Source organism: Mus musculus, chromosome 10 (genome assembly GCF_000001635.26).
Source record: "Mus musculus strain C57BL/6J chromosome 10, GRCm38.p6 C57BL/6J".
NCBI lineage: Eukaryota > Metazoa > Chordata > Mammalia > Rodentia > Muridae > Mus > Mus musculus.
Window position 1 is genome coordinate 72941348 of NC_000076.6, and position 16011 is coordinate 72957358.

Below are 16011 nucleotides of genomic sequence, written 5' to 3' on the forward strand. Positions count from 1 at the left end.
CCCTTGTCTCAAGCATTATGTATCAGTTCCTGCTTCAGCAATAATTTCAGATTCTGAATTATAGTTTCAGGTAAGCGATTTAATGTTGAATCTAACTCTATTGTAACTAATGAATTAGGATGATAAAAAAAAAGGTAGATTTGAAAGCATAGTGCTATCCATCACTATTAATATAGAAAATAGGACAAACAATTTCCTTTTTAATGTTTAACCATTATTCTTGGACTATAACCATTTTAAATTCAAGGAGCACAATTCTAATTCACATGAGACTAGCAGAATGTCCTTAAAATCATATAATTTAAATGTCCAGGAGACTATGTAATTAGACTCTTTTCGTGATTATATATAATGTAGTTGGGTTAAGAACTCTGTAGCTAATATAAGTATTTTCTTGGCCTAGACTGAAAATTTACTTATCTATATATTCGAGTTTTATCAAAGACATTTTTTTTTGTCTACTGAGTTGGGTTTTGTTTTAGGTTTTTTGTTTGTTTTGGTTAACATGCACTATGAATTTAACACATATGTAATTTTCTATAACTGGGACACAGAACAGTTCCAGCACCTTCTGTGGTGGTTTGAATATGCTTGGGCCAGGGAGTGGCACTATGAGGAGGTGTGGCCTTGTTGGAGTGGGTGTGGCCTTATTGGAGTGGGTGTGGCCTTGTTGGAGGAAGTGTGTCACTGTGTAGGTGGGCAATGAGACCCTCCTAACCAAGTAGGGGCCAGTTCTTTCCAAGTGAACTTTAGATGAAGATGTAGAACTATCTGCTCCTCCTGCACCATATCTGCCTGGATGTTGCCATGCTCTCGCCTTAGTGAGAATGGACTGAACCTCAGAACCTGTATACCAGACATAATCAAATGTTGTCTTTTAAGAGTTGCCTTGTTCATGGTGTCTGTTCAAAGCAGTAAAACCCTAACTTCAAAAATACAGCTTCAGAAATGTCCTTATATTGCTCCTTTGTCTACCGCTTCAAACTCCAAATTCTAGTAAGAGTTCTTCATTATTATAATTTGTTCTAATCTGGGATGGTATAAAACTGGAATCTTATAGCGGGCTCCATTTTGATTGTCTTTTTTACCCAACATAATGCTTTGAGCTTCATCTATGACTATCTTAGCAAGTCATTATATTGTTATATCTCTCTTTTATTTTCCTTTTAACAAGATTTGTGTAGCCCAAACTAGCCTCTCATTGTGCTCACTTAGCCTGGGATTATGCCTGGCCCCCTTTTCTGTTTTGAATTACCTGTATGTAGATTTTATTTTCAAGCAGTCAACAGTTGAATCCTTTAAGTTTAGAAAACTAGTAGCATTCGATATAATGTTTCATTTATATGAATGCCTCTAAATTCAAAACTATTTTGCCCTTACAATGAAAAGCAAAATTTGTAACATGGCAAATCACCTTCCCCTGCCATAGGAAGTAATCACTTTCAAACTGTCCTATTTTTCTGCATAATTCAGCTCTGTGTTGAGATTTTACTGTACTTAAGGTGTGCTGCTACTCTTGTGTATCTTAACATGTAATATATTTTGTAGCATGTAAGAGTTTTATGAAAATCATCTATGGATTAAATACAATTTTGTGATACTTCCGTGACTCTAAGGTAAACATTCTATTGCCCTATAATATATAATATACAATATACAATGTACAATGTACAATGTACAATGTACAATGTACAATGTACAATGTACAATATACAATATACAATATACAATATACAATATACAATATACAATATACAATATACAATATACAATATACAATATACAATATAGACTAGTTCAGTGGTTAATTTCTTTCACCCCCTCCCCAACCCCCAGTGCCCTGCATGACTTAAGAATCGCCAATTTCGTTTGGGAATGAATTTCCCTCTGAGAAACAGTTTAGTTGTGACTGAAGTGATTCTCTTATTTTTGCTTCTTTGTGAGCTGAATTTTGGAGAGGAGGGCTAGGGATGGGAGGAGAGGCTTGATTATGGTAAATAGCTAATGTTTTTAGGAAGTGGTATCTACTATATTGGCTATTTGGAACATGATTGAAGGTGCTTAAGTTTGATCTTTGCCTTCTAAGACTGTTGTAAAAAATTTTTTTGGTAGGCATTTTGAAAATTTTCCATGTGGGAAGGTGTTTTGTAAAGTGGTTGTTATTCATATTACTTATTTCCATTATATAAACATACTTCCCAGTAGCTAGGCGAAGTGCACATGCCTGTCTGTAATCCTTGCACTTGGGAGATCCTGCAGGAGAATCAATTCAGGGCTAGCCTTTGTTACATAGCTAAGTTTGAGGGCAGCCTCAGCTACAAGAGACCTCCTTTCTAAAAACAAAAAAGTAAACAAACACAGTAGATTCCTTCAAGAGTATCTGTTTGCATGACATGTCTGAAAAATTCGACAAAGTAGAATCTGTTAAATTATGTAGGTATGACAGAATAAAGTGTAGCATTATTCATTTTTAAATACTTTTAGCCATTTGTTTATGATAGGACAGAAAAAGTGTGTTTGGGTTGAGTCTCTTTATTTACTGCATTTATATATGTGAAAGATCTTGAAAAGGAGTTGTTACTTTGTTGTAGAGAAAATTCTTTCCTCTTTTCATTGGGTGTAATTATTTTTATAAAAAAAACCCATTAAACTAAAGGTGGAAATTGGAAAAAAATTGATTGACTATGTATGTTACTTATTTGGGTGCATGACGTACATTGTCTATCAAATATAACAATGGCTTAATTCCCTTTATTGAGAAAGAACAAAATAAAACAAAAAAATATAGCTAACACTCTTACATACTGTCAATATCTGAAAGACGGGTGTAGCATACAGCCCATTTTCTGTCTAGGAACAAAGTTATTTGTTTCCACTTGTTTGTTTTAGAGGCATGCTCTGTGTGTATTCTAGGCTTACCTTGAACTAGCTTCAGTCCTCCTGTCTTCTTCAGAGAACTGATATTGTAAGCAGTCTGGTAATGGCATATGTATTTTAAGGGAAAATCACAGATATCAACAATTATCCCCAATATCAAATATATCAATGATTTCATCAACATTCTGCAAGAAATGAAACAGATCGAGGTATAACTTCCATGAAACTGAAATAACACATTAATTATTATATGTTATCCTTTTATGCTTCTGGTTATTCATGAGCTGATTTTATAAATAACACTGTCTATCAAGTGAACTCTCACAAAGCATGTGATAAAGCATAGCTAGGGATTCAACCATGAATATTTCAGGATCATTTTCCCCTGCTAATGGCCTCCTGCTTGCATTTGGTATAAATGATACATTCACACCAGAGTCTCTGGCAGATTAGAGTTTTGTACTGATGATATTCCATCCATCTAGGGGACCACTTGGGCTTTTCTAATCCACTTGTCCTGCCCCAGGTCCTTCCTCAACCCTTGCCTCCAGCACTAAGTTCTATACAGTGGCACACTTGATGTCAGGGTTTTGCCATTCATTCTAGACCAAGCAAATGCATATTATACTACTAATGCAAGGTGCACACAGGGAGTGTCATAAACTAAGTCACAGCATACACAGATAAAACCAGTGCTTCTGAGTCTTCCAGAATAACTTTAGAGACCACGTTTGCTCAGGCTCCTTGGCCAATGAACGTGCTTCCTCTGCTGTATCAATGTTCAAACAGTATCTGTCTGTGTGAGATCTGACCAATTTCCCTGAGAATGAATCTTCCTGATATTGACTTTCATGTTTGTTGTCTTTCTTACCCACTGATCAACTCTTCAGTTTTAAAATGTTTATGCTGTTAATAAATACCGTAGTCATTGCCTTTCTCTGATATAGATCCCTGGAGTATTACCAATGGTTTCACAAAGAGGAGGGAGCACAATGTTACAGTGAGTGTGTAAGACACAGTGATGTTATTATGAGTGTGTAAGACACAATGAAAGTTTCTAGGAAGTAGAAAACATTCAAGAAGCTGTGTATATACATAGGCTTGTATGCATCCTCACACATTCCAGAATATCAAAGACTATTTGTAACCAATTACATTTACACTATCTTTGTAGGTCATTATTGAACTTAACATTTTTAGAAAGCTGATAGTTCTAAGGAATATAAATATATGTGTATGTATGTGTGTATATGTGTAGGTTGTGAATATATATATATATATATATATATATATATATATATATATGTTTTGACTACATTATTTTTATACTCTTATCATGGTGAAAGACACACTGCAGAAGAAGCTTATGGCAGCGGGTCACATCACATCTGTAGTCAAGACTTAAGCAGAGACTATTGGAAGCTTATGCTCAGCACAGTGCCATCTATACAGTTCAGAATCATAGCCTAGGGAATGATGTTTCCCACAATTGGCAAGTTTTCCCACATTAATGAAGTTTATCAACTATAGGCTCAGAGGCTGGTCTCCCAGATGATTCTAGATACCACCAAGTTGTCAATTGAGATTCGTCATCACATCCTTGAAGTGAATAGTATAACAAGTTAGCTGGTTGAGGTTCCATAAGCTTATAAACATGACTTGAGATCCTCAACACTCACATGAACAGCAGTCAAAGTAATCAGTAATCTTAGTGCTGGAGGAATGGAGACTGGTAGATCCCAAAGGTTTACAGTTTACTGGCCACATCTGCCACACAAATTCCCCATCTTCCATATATATACATATATACACATATATGTATATATATATATAAATGTGTGTGTGTGTGTATATATATATATGTACATATATGTATATATATGACAAAATCTGAATCCTGAGGATATTAACTGCTTAGATTGAAATGTCAAATATAGTATAGGGAAGTTTCTACTCACAGAACTACAAAAGTTCAATATTTCTAATAAATTTGAACTAGCCCAACAAATGATGTGTTCAAATTCATAAAAGGGGGACTATGAAGAATTTTGAATTCAAATACTAAACTATTGATTTGATGAATTTTCCATTCTACTAAACTGAAGAAATTCAGTATTAGTAATTTTTCTTCATATGTACTTCAGAAGAATTTGATAGCTCAGTGTTTGGTCATGACCAAGACAAGTGACCCCTTGTGACTCTTTAGCATGTGTATAGATAATATTCTAACTCTTTTTAAAGCTTTTATGTAACTTGTTGGAAAAACTCTCCTAAAGAGAAAGATTTCTGTGTATACTCCAATATATTACATAAAACAGACACTCAGGGTGGCTATTTGTGAAACCAGTCAACTTACATTTTTTATAATCTATGGGAAGTATGTCCTGGGTTTTGCCAATGTTAAATTAGAAATTCAGATTATAGAAGTCAGGCGATAGTATGGTGAGATACTGTCTATCTGAAGGGATTCTAGGAATCTGAATTTTTAAAAAATTTATTTATTTATTCACTTTACAACCCAATATCAGTTCTTCCTCTCCTGCCAGTCTACCCCCTTCACACAAGTCCTCCCTACATTCCACCTTCCCCTTCTCTTTTGAGTTTTACTCCCCACTAACATAATCCCCTCGCATCAAGTCACTGTGGAATTAGGGACATCCTCTCACACTGAGGTCAGACAAGGCTCCCATTTAGGGGCATGAGTCAACAGGCTCAGGAAAAGCCCCTGCTCTAATTGTTGGGGGACCCACATGAAGACCAAGCTGTTCATCAGCTACATATGTATAGGAGGCCTCAGTTCAGCCCATGCTCACTCTTTGGTTGCTAATGAGTCTCTGGGAGCCCCCAAGGGTCTAAGTTAGTTGACTCTGTTCTTGTAGTGGGGTCTCTATTCTTTTTGGGTCCTTCAATCAATCTCCCAACTGTTCTGTAAGATTCCCAGAGCTCTATCTAATGTTTGGGTGTGGGTCTCTGCATCTCTTTCTATTAGCTGCTGGGTAGAGCCTCTTAGAGAAAAGTTATACTAGATTCTTGTCTGCAAGCATAACAGTTTCATTAGTGGTGTCTGGGATTGGTTCTTGACCATGGGATGTGTCTCAATTTGGTGCACTCATTGATTTGCTGTTCCACCAGTCTCTGTTTTATCTTTGTCCCTGCATATGAATTTTTAAAACAAATGGTAATAACTTTAAAAAGAGGTAGTTCACAGGTTTAACCAAATAAATAGCTGTGTGATCTAATAGCCTTTATGAGCTAAAATAGTTTGCAATATAGCCAGGTACATAACATACATTAATCACTTAAAGACCTTCTGGGTTCATAGAAAAACTGACAAGTACTAAGATTGCTTTTATTCTTATTTCCCTCATTAATATACAATCTGCTCCAAAACACCTCACCACAATGGGGCACTTATTACAACTTATGAGTCTTGACAGGCCATTAAAACCCCAAGTCCATAGCTTTCCTCAATGTTTACTCTTGATGCTATACAGCATATAACCTACCTGAGAAGATATATAGTGCTATTAGCATAAAATTTACAAAGCAAGCATTAGTGATATTAATAAGGGTTAGCAATGATACCTTCTTAATCATTGGACATTGCCTGAACATTTCAAAGCAAAGGAATAACATCCACTCGCTGTGTTGCAAGTAATTCCCCATAGGATAAACAGGGTCTAAGGGAGTGGGTAACTATGGAATAGATGACATTTCAGAAATGGTGAACACCACTGATTGAACCAGGAACTTGTTGTTCAGAGGATGAATCACTGTTAATCAAGAAGTAATACGTGGTAAAGAGGAATGCACATGGTTCTGGGCATATATCCAGAAGATGTTCCAACCAGTAAGAAGGACAAATGCTCCACTATGTTCATAGCAGCCTTATTTATAATAGCCAGAAGCTGGAAAGAACCCAGATGCCCCTCAACAGAGGAATGGATACAGAAAATGTGGTACATTTACACAATGGAGTACTACTCAGCTATTAAAAAGAATGAATTTATGAAATTCCTTGCCAAATGGATGGACCTGGAGGGCATCATCCTGAGTGAGGTAACCCAATCACAAAGGAACTCACACAATATGTACTCACTGATAAGTGGATATTAGCCCAGAAACTTAGGATACCCAAGATATAAGATACAATTTGCTAAACGCATGAAACTCAAGAAAAATGAAGACCAAAGTGTGGACACTTTGCCCTTTCTTAGAACTGGGAACAAAACACCCATGGAAGGAGTTACAGAGACAAAGTTTGGAGCTGTGACGAAAGGATGGACCATGTAGAGACTGCCATATCCGGGATCCATCCCATAATCAGCTTCCAAATGCTGACACCATTGCATACACTAGCAAGATTTTGCTGAAAGGACCCAGATATAGCTGTCTCTTGTGAGACTATGCCGGGGCCCAGCAAACACAGAAGTGGATGCTCACAGTCAGCTATTGGATGGATCACAGGGCTCCCAATGGAGGAGCTAGAGAAAGTACCCAAGGAGCTAAAGGGATCTGCAACCCTATAGGTGGAACAACATTATGAACTAACTAGTACCCTGGAGCTCTTGACTCTAGCTGCATATGTATCAAAAGATGGCCTAGTCGGCCATCACTGGAAAGAGAGGTCCATTGGACTTGCAAACTTTATATGCCCCAGTACAGGGGAACGCCAGGGCCAAAAAGTGGGAGTGGGTGGGTAGGGGATTGGGGGAGGGGGTATGGAGGGGCTTTTCAGATAGCATTGGAAATGTAAATGAGGAAAATACCTAATAAAAATATTTTAAAAAAGAAGTAATATGATTATAAAGGGTCCTAATTCATAGAGTGTCAAAGGTATCAGACACTGCAACCTACCAATATTTGTAAATACCTTATGAAGAGCAGAACTTGGAAAGTACATGTAAAAACTTAAAATTACAAAAATTTGTCCTGAAATTAACTTCGGTAAAATTTGATCCATGCAAACTCCAGAGGATACGGAATTGAAGTCACTCAGAAATCCAAGAGCTTGGACAAGTCCTGTGCCTCTGCTGAGCCTTCCTGAGATTGAATAGCCACAGAGTTCAGTGAGAAAGTTTTCTGAATTCTGCCCTTTGACAAGCCATTCCTCTGCTTGTCCCTGCCTCATGTGTCCCATGTTTTTCCAAATGATACGGTGATCTGTGATCCCATGTTTCCCCTTATGTTAAGGATTATTGTAGGAACTGTAACCATGCCTCTGTAAGCTTAGATTTTTCAAAACCTACTTTAATAATGGTTCTCAAATGCTTCAACCTCCTTTCTAACCTACCACTCAAAGGTAGAAGAGGAAAGATGGTAAATAGGACAAGGGGATGTGGACCTGTTTAGAAGTAGTTCTTTGTGGTGATTCCAATCTCCATTCCTCGGGATACCAGCTGCCCAGTTCAGTAGTGTCAGGTACCAAAAACTCAGCAGCAGTGACGTGATCCAGAAAAGACAGCCAGGCCTCTGCCAAATCAGGAGTTAGCAGGAGTGACCAGAACCAGCTGGGACTCCAGGAGAAGTTTTCTTTTGTGCCTCTCTCAAGGAAGTGAAGATCAGGGAAGAAAAATGACCAATAAAATATGGCAAGGAATGCAAGCATGAAGTCACTATCTGTTGGGTCCTATTTATACTCTCTCCAAACATCACATGTCCTCTCACTGGTCTTACATCAGCAAAACATCATGTGAGACTGTGTCACATGACACAACCAGTAACTTCCACTTCATGCCTCCATAGTGAAGGGTGCTTGCTGCTCTTAGAGGGCCAGAGTTTTCAGCAGTCATAGCAGGCAGATCCATCAGAAGTGCCTATAAGTCTACCTTCAGGGCATTCAACGTTGTCTTCTAACCTCTGAGAGTACCTGCAAGCATACAATGCACATAAACTCATATAGCTCCCAAACAAATAAACAAATGCATACATATAATCATACATACAAATATATAAATAAATATTTAATGAAAGATTTTAATTGTTTTCTGAAAATGATAAAATTAATATCTAAGAATTTACTCTTCTACAAATCAAGCACTATGAGTTACCTTATGTAAATTTAATTTCTTCAGGTTCTGCTTTTATACACCAGACCCATCTTATTCTCACAAGAGGCCCATAAACTCATCTGTAAAAGTGTTCTGGGAGAACAAGCAGGGAGTTCTAATACTTTGACCATTTTTTCACATGGTTTTGAAATGTGTCTAAATCTCCACACTGCTATTAATGACATTAATGATCTAAAATTCTGCATTTCAAAAAATAAAACCTATTTCATGTCTACCTTTGATACTTGCACCATAGTGCTTTGGAAGCATTTAAAGGGAGAGCTGGTGATCTACTCAGTTGGTAATATGCAAAAAGCTAGACTCCATCCCCTGTATTGCATAAACTGAGCCTGGTGGTTCATTCCTGCCATCACAACACTCAGAATGTGGATGCAGGGAGGACCAGGAGTTCGTGATTACAGTCTGATTCTGAGGCTAACCTAGAATCCAGGAGACCCTACCTCAAAAGTGATGCTAATAATATAATAATTTATTTTAAAAAATCAGGAGTTTGAAGGAAGATCACAGTGGGGAGATGTATTCTGAGTTTATACAAAATGAATCTCAAGGCCTATATTTAACTCATTCTTGTACTTTAAGGATTATTTTCCATATTCCTGAATGTTATGGAGAAATTGTCAGTGTCCATAGAACAGAGATCATCACTGAGAAGATTCTATTACTAGAAAATGTCCTGGGAATGTCAGGGGTGGTGCTTGCTATTGCTATTGTTCATCTTTTATTTTCAGGGGAGAGACATACAAAGTTCCCAAAGATCATGACTTCGTCTTTCCCCCCAGAATGCAAAAGAAGAAAATGGATTCTAGACCAAAACCTCAAATTGCCTGAATGTTATGAATTACTCTCAAGTTCATTAAGTGAAGAAAAAAGATCAGCAAACTACTGAATCTACCCAATTTCTCCCTTCTTCCTGGATGTACCACCATAGTGCAGAGCACTTCAGGATATCTTTGAATAACATTCTTATGTAGGTAAGAGTGATAGAAAATCACATAGTAGCCCTCATAGTTTAAGACACATCTGAATCAAAGTGTCAATTTACACAATTTTCTTCATCTTATGTTAACTTAGTATTTTCATTAGTTTGCTTTGTGGTTGTTGCAATAAATGCCATGGGCAAAAGTAATTTGGGGAGGGACATTGCCTTGTAGGTCATGGTATGGGAAGAAGCAAGTCAGGAAATCAAGGTAGGAATCTACGGTCAGGGATTGAAGCTCAGACCACAGAGGAATGTTGCTTACTTGTTTGTCTCCTCTTCTTGCTCAGCCTGTTTTCTTATACAGTCCAGGTTGACCTGCCTATGGATAGAGACTCTTACATTAATTAGCAATTAAGTAAATGCCTTAAAGACATGACTGTAAAAGCTAATACAGGCAATTCCTCAACTGAGCCTCCTTCTTCCCAAGTTTTCAAGTTGATAACTAAAGATATGAGTGACAGTGTTTCTTACAACACATCATTCAATGCTTGACATTTGTGAATACAATCCAGCATATTATTTAATTGCATGTTTGCATTGGTTCGCTTTTTAAGTTTCAAAATGCTTTTCTTCACACCTTCTTGATTTCATTTTCATCCTCTGAAAACTAATGTTACTGCCAGAACACAAACATGTTCCTAAAAATAAGATGGGAATTAAACACTGTCCTGTGGATCTAACGTCAACAGTCAACAGAGGCTGAGAATGTCTGAGCCTCTGGCTGCTCTAGACAAGCCAAAAACAAATGGCATCAGCTAATTGCAAACAACAGATGGGGAGGGGGCCAGCATTGCTGTACTGCTGTGTTCAAACTTTCCTCCAAGTTAAAAATACATGCTTAGTTTTGAGTCTTTAAATAAGAACTACATCTTAAAGGAGATAAATGCCATGTAAGCTCCATTATAACTGTCACACAGAAACCCAGGTGTCATTGGACATGGTCATATCACAGGAATTACATGGAATGCTACAAGAAGCCTACCTATAAAATATTACTAATATAGTGTCATTTTGTCATTAAATGATTTATTTTAAATCTGGCTTCCCATGTGGATATTCGTGCCTCCAAATTCACTCTGGGGCTATTGATCTCTTCAACTTATGAGTAAGTAAACACAGCTACAGCTATACACTAAGCACTAAGTGACTATCCAATAATGGTATATCAGGCCCTTAGTCTGTGATTTATCAGCAATGTACAGGTCTCAAAGTAAATTGGCTAATAAAGAAAGAAAACCTACACAGACCATTCATTCACTTGATTTTTAAATAAGTTCGGTACATGAATTATTTCCACAGCTTAAATTCATTTGTGGGCATTTTCATATATTTGTATGATGTTCAAAATAAAATATTTGAACTCTTTTTATTTTCCATTTCATAACTTTTTAGGCTTCAAAAGCAATCGCCAATATTGTTTGACCAACAGGTTAACAATACATAGAACTATTGATGTATAATGAAGATGCCTAAGAAACACATCAAATAATAAATTAGTCAAGATTGTAATGTGACTTTGATCTTTTTAAATGATTCTACAGCAATAGGCAACACTTATGTATGTGTAATATTCAACATAAATTTATGAAGTATGGTTATATTCATTACAGAATTTCTAACTACAGATAATTAACATACATATAAACTCACTTGTTTATGTTTTCGTAAAGACAGTTTCATTGTCTTAGCATTTGTCAAGGTTGCCATATGTTGTTATGGGGCATAGTCACCAGTTTGCATGATACATCTCTTGAATGTATTCTTTTCTTTCCAAGTAAATGTTATCATTTGACCCTTATCTCAAACACAGCCCTGTCTCCATAACAACATTCCACAAATTGTACTTTTGAGATATTTTGGTGTTATAAATCTATAATTCTATTTTTGTCAGTCTCCTGGTAATGATTTTATATTGAGCAGTTGAGCTTTTCCTAAATGCGTGTCATTCAGTATAAATTGTTGGCTTGCAATATCTTTGAAAAATATTATAAATCTTTTTAACCTGCTGTGTTTAATATTGTATTTATCAGGGCATTGATAATGTTCCTTGGTAAGTTAATCTATTTTACCCCATGCCAAGTTTAATTAAAGTTGTTTTTAATTTCTTTCCATTGTTCTCTTTCAAACTAAATACTGTATTAATTCTGTGAATTTCACACAATGTATTTTGACCCTATTCACCCCAAGTACCTGCCTCCCCCACCTCTAGTCCTCTTTACTTTAAAAAAAAAAACCTTAATAACCTATTGACTCTAATTCTTGCTGCCTGTATATATTTGGTGCCATCCATTGGAGCATGGCAAACCTAAGTAGGAATCATAGTTCCCTTTTTTTAAGTCTACTCTATTCCTCCAGAAGTCTTCAGCCCCATAATAGGGAGGGAGGGAATAGAGAAGGCAGGGCAGAAGAAGGGATTGAGAGGGAAAACTAACAGTAAGGACGTTTTGAAAACTTATATGAATACACACACATATGAGTATATATATATATATATATATATATATATATATATATGTGTGTGTGTGTGTGTGTGTGTGTGTGTGTGTGTGTGTGTGTGTGTGTGTGTGTGTATAGAAAAGGTTTATATTTACATGAAAGGGTCTAACTGGAATTACCTTACATAGGGTAAAACGCTTCTCCCAGAAGCACTATCTTGTCAGAGAAACGCCTATAGACTACAATATTAAGAGCAAAGTTCCTTTACTAAAAAATGCAGCTTGGCTTAAAGAATGTGAACTCTGGCTGTGTTTTTCAAGATAATCTGTGTGCATGAGAGGTTATTGGTGCCTTCCCTCCTATATAAACACTGTTTCTATCAGATGAGTGTCTGGTTATTCTGGCATATTTTACCTTTACCTTTCTGAAGACATTCTCTCTAATTATAGCAACATTAGGTATGGATATATAGGTATAACCCATAGAATATGAATTGAAGTGAAAGGTAATTAAGCCCACAGAGGTGATCATATGCTACATATGAATTGTAGCAGAATACATATGATTCATTAGAGATACAATGCATATATCTAAACTTGTATCTTTATAAGATAGATATATGGATAGATGATAGATAGATAGATAAATGATAGATAAAAAATCTAATCTTAATAAATGCAAACTAAGGTTTCTTCCATGCCTCATATTTATTTTATTCGAAAATTTTTATTGTTAAAATTATTTCTTTTCAAAAAGACATTCTATATTGATCAAGCAACTCATTTTTATGAAGCTAAAGGGGCATGTATACTAAATCTCAGAACCACTTATCTTTCACCATGATTCTCATAGTTTCCCATATATCTGTGCTGTGTGCTGTGTAATGTTTCATTGCCCACCAAAACCACAGTATTTTTAACATTTCCTGGAGTTTTTTCTTCCAACATCCTTTGGCCTTGGGTGAAATTCTACACTTTCTGCCTCATTTTCTTAAAGAAGTCTTCCCCTATGATCTGACTTGTCTGAGTTGTTGGTTTTTATTTTATGTCTTGAGACATATCTTCCATGGAGTTAAGTTTTAGAATTGATGGATGTATTATCCTGGCCTGTGTTCTCTTCTTTATCATGACAAAAGCCAAGAACTGAGTCTCTCCATGTCCATGTTCTTGTGTATACAGTTCATCTCTGTTAGTCATAACCACTCCTGTGTCTAATCTAGATTCCATCAATGATGATGACTACACCATCATTTCAATGCCTTTTGCTGAATGGCTACTCACAGGCCTCTCAGCACTTAGGAGATTCAAATATTTCTGTTATATCCTTTCTTACTTTACCCCTTATTACTTTATTTCAGAAATAACTTGGATGTTTGATTTATAATCTCTTCCTATATTTTATTTATTAATGGTCTTCATAAATTTATCTTTCTTAAATTAAATGCATACAGCACAGTATCCATGTGGACATTTGAGGACAGCTTAGGGACTCATTTCTTTCCTCTACCTCTAATTGGGTCTCAGGAATCAAATTTAGCTATGCCAGGCTTATTTAGCAAGCACCTTCACCCACAAGCCATTTCTCCAGCACATACATTTTATGTAATTTTATTGCATTTTCCTGACTCAATAGGTCAGGTATATCTGTGTCTATGTAGGGAGAAGTTTCTTACTTCCCCATTGAAAACTTCTATCATGTCAATTATCTTATTATAACATCCTAACAACTTTCCTGAATCATCTACTATGTTGCTATAGCTAGAGAAAAAAAGAATTGTTTGTAAGATTGATTCTTTTTTTCAAATACATGGCAGTATGGAGGGGCTATAAAATGTGATGTTCCAACTATGAAGGATGGTTGGGGAACAAAGATTTGGAGAATTGAAGTTGTGTGTAGGGAAGTGTGGAATCAAAAGGAGGGATGTGACCTGCTGTGTCACAGCAAGTCCAGGGTCACTTCATAAACAGTGCCATTTTCTTACCTAGACCTAGGATAAAACACTCCCATCTACATGGTCAAGCGACTGCAGAGACTGTCTAGATTAACTTATAACATTAGTCTGTGTGTGTCATAGAAATATTACTGATGTGTCATGGAAATAGGGTGGAGTAGAAGTAGAAGATTCTATGGAGAAAGCTAATGATTCATTCAGAAAAACCATGCTGTCGCAAGCCTCTGTGAAGAAAAGACTTGTGGATGTATTTCTGGAAAGAAATCTCTTTTTCCTTAGAGGCCAATCAAGTCATAGATACATCAAATTTCTATGTGCCCACAAAATGAAAAAACAGCTCAAACAGTGGCCTATGCCCCATTTGTACATGGTCTGTGTTGGAGCTTGTAAAGGTGTTTTATTAAGAAACAAAACAAACCAGCCATACAGTTGTTGCTGACTCTTCTGGAATGGAAAAAATGCTTACATTTCTGTATTTCAATATTTGAGGACAGGCACATTGAGTTTACTCAAGCTATTCTTACATTTTTTTTTTCCGGTAGCTTCAGCATGCAGCAATATTTTACTATTGTGGGTAGGGGTTATTATAGTATTTCCTGCTACTACAGCCACAGGGGTGGCTTTATCTCTTTGGGAAGAAGCTGACTTTCAAGGCGAATTTCCTAAAGTGTGAAACTGTCGCCAAGATACACCAGACTACTTTTCCATTTAATTTGGCATTTTCTGGAAGATTGGCTCCCAAATTCAAGGCTTTTCCAATTAAATTTGGTTGCATTTATGCCTAGAAGATTTTCATAGGGATTTGATCCCCGCTGTGAGCCGGGTTTTGAAGCTACTTGAACTAAATTACAAGCCCAAGCCTACCTAACCTCATAGCTTCACCCAGCTCCTATAGCTGCTTCCTCTGCTGCTCGCCTGATTCTCAGGACTTGATTAATTTCTATCACATTTTCACAGGAAGGAAATCGTTGTCTGAAAGGAATCTCAATGTAGTGGAAACCTTTCTCAAAAAAAAAAAAAGTTACTCCATTCCAGAGCATCCAACATACATACATTCTAAAGTAAATAATGATATGCAACCTTCTGACTCTTGTTTGAAATCTTTAATCTATATTTTGTTCAGGTATTTGGTTTTCATTGGATCCATTTTGACACGTTTTTGTGCAATTATAAGGCAAAAAGATTTGTTTTCATGAATGTATAAAGACTTACTTGTAGATTGTACGTACCCATGTGTATCAGGCTTTTATAACTATATGCAGTGGGACAACTATTCAACAATGCTTGACCTAAGTAAGGAATAGTAAGTCCTATAAACTGATGACCTCATGTGTCCTGTCTGCCCTTTTTTATTTATTTTGTGCTTGCGATTTTGTCCTTGAGGTACTGAAGAGCCGCAACATCACTGAATGAGTAAACAGAAAGTGACCTTGTAGATGCCTGTGACTGCTCCTGACTTATGGTCCCAGACACTCAGGGGGAGTATGCAGGTGTTCACTGGCACTGTTGGCAAGAGATTAAGTTCAAGGCTAACCTAGGCACCGTAGTGAGACCCCCCATGACTCAATTCATGCATATGTAAATTATGACACATGAATTAAAATGGGTTCAATTCCTAAGTGGGGCAAATAGAGAACTCTTGAGATGAAGCCCACACAAGATACTTTTTACTCTTAGTAAAAAATACTCCAATTATC

General features: G+C 36.6%; 1 long non-coding RNA gene across 8 annotated transcripts in view; it reads right to left on the bottom strand.

Annotated features, from left to right (window-relative positions):
- Nucleotides 1–16011, bottom strand: part of Gm34776 — a 33231-nt gene that overhangs the window by 1413 nt on the left and 15807 nt on the right. For 4 of the 8 annotated variants that reach the window (XR_871826.2, XR_871827.3, XR_380573.3 and 1 more), the window contains 3 exons: nucleotides 10190–10246; nucleotides 8222–8746; nucleotides 2920–3062 (listed from right to left, as the gene is read on the bottom strand). This is a non-coding gene — a long non-coding RNA (predicted gene, 34776). The remainder of the gene's footprint in view (nucleotides 1–2919; nucleotides 3063–8221; nucleotides 8747–10189; nucleotides 10247–16011) is intronic. The other 4 variants (XR_001779813.2, XR_380572.4, XR_380570.4 and 1 more) reach the window with 1 other exon arrangement.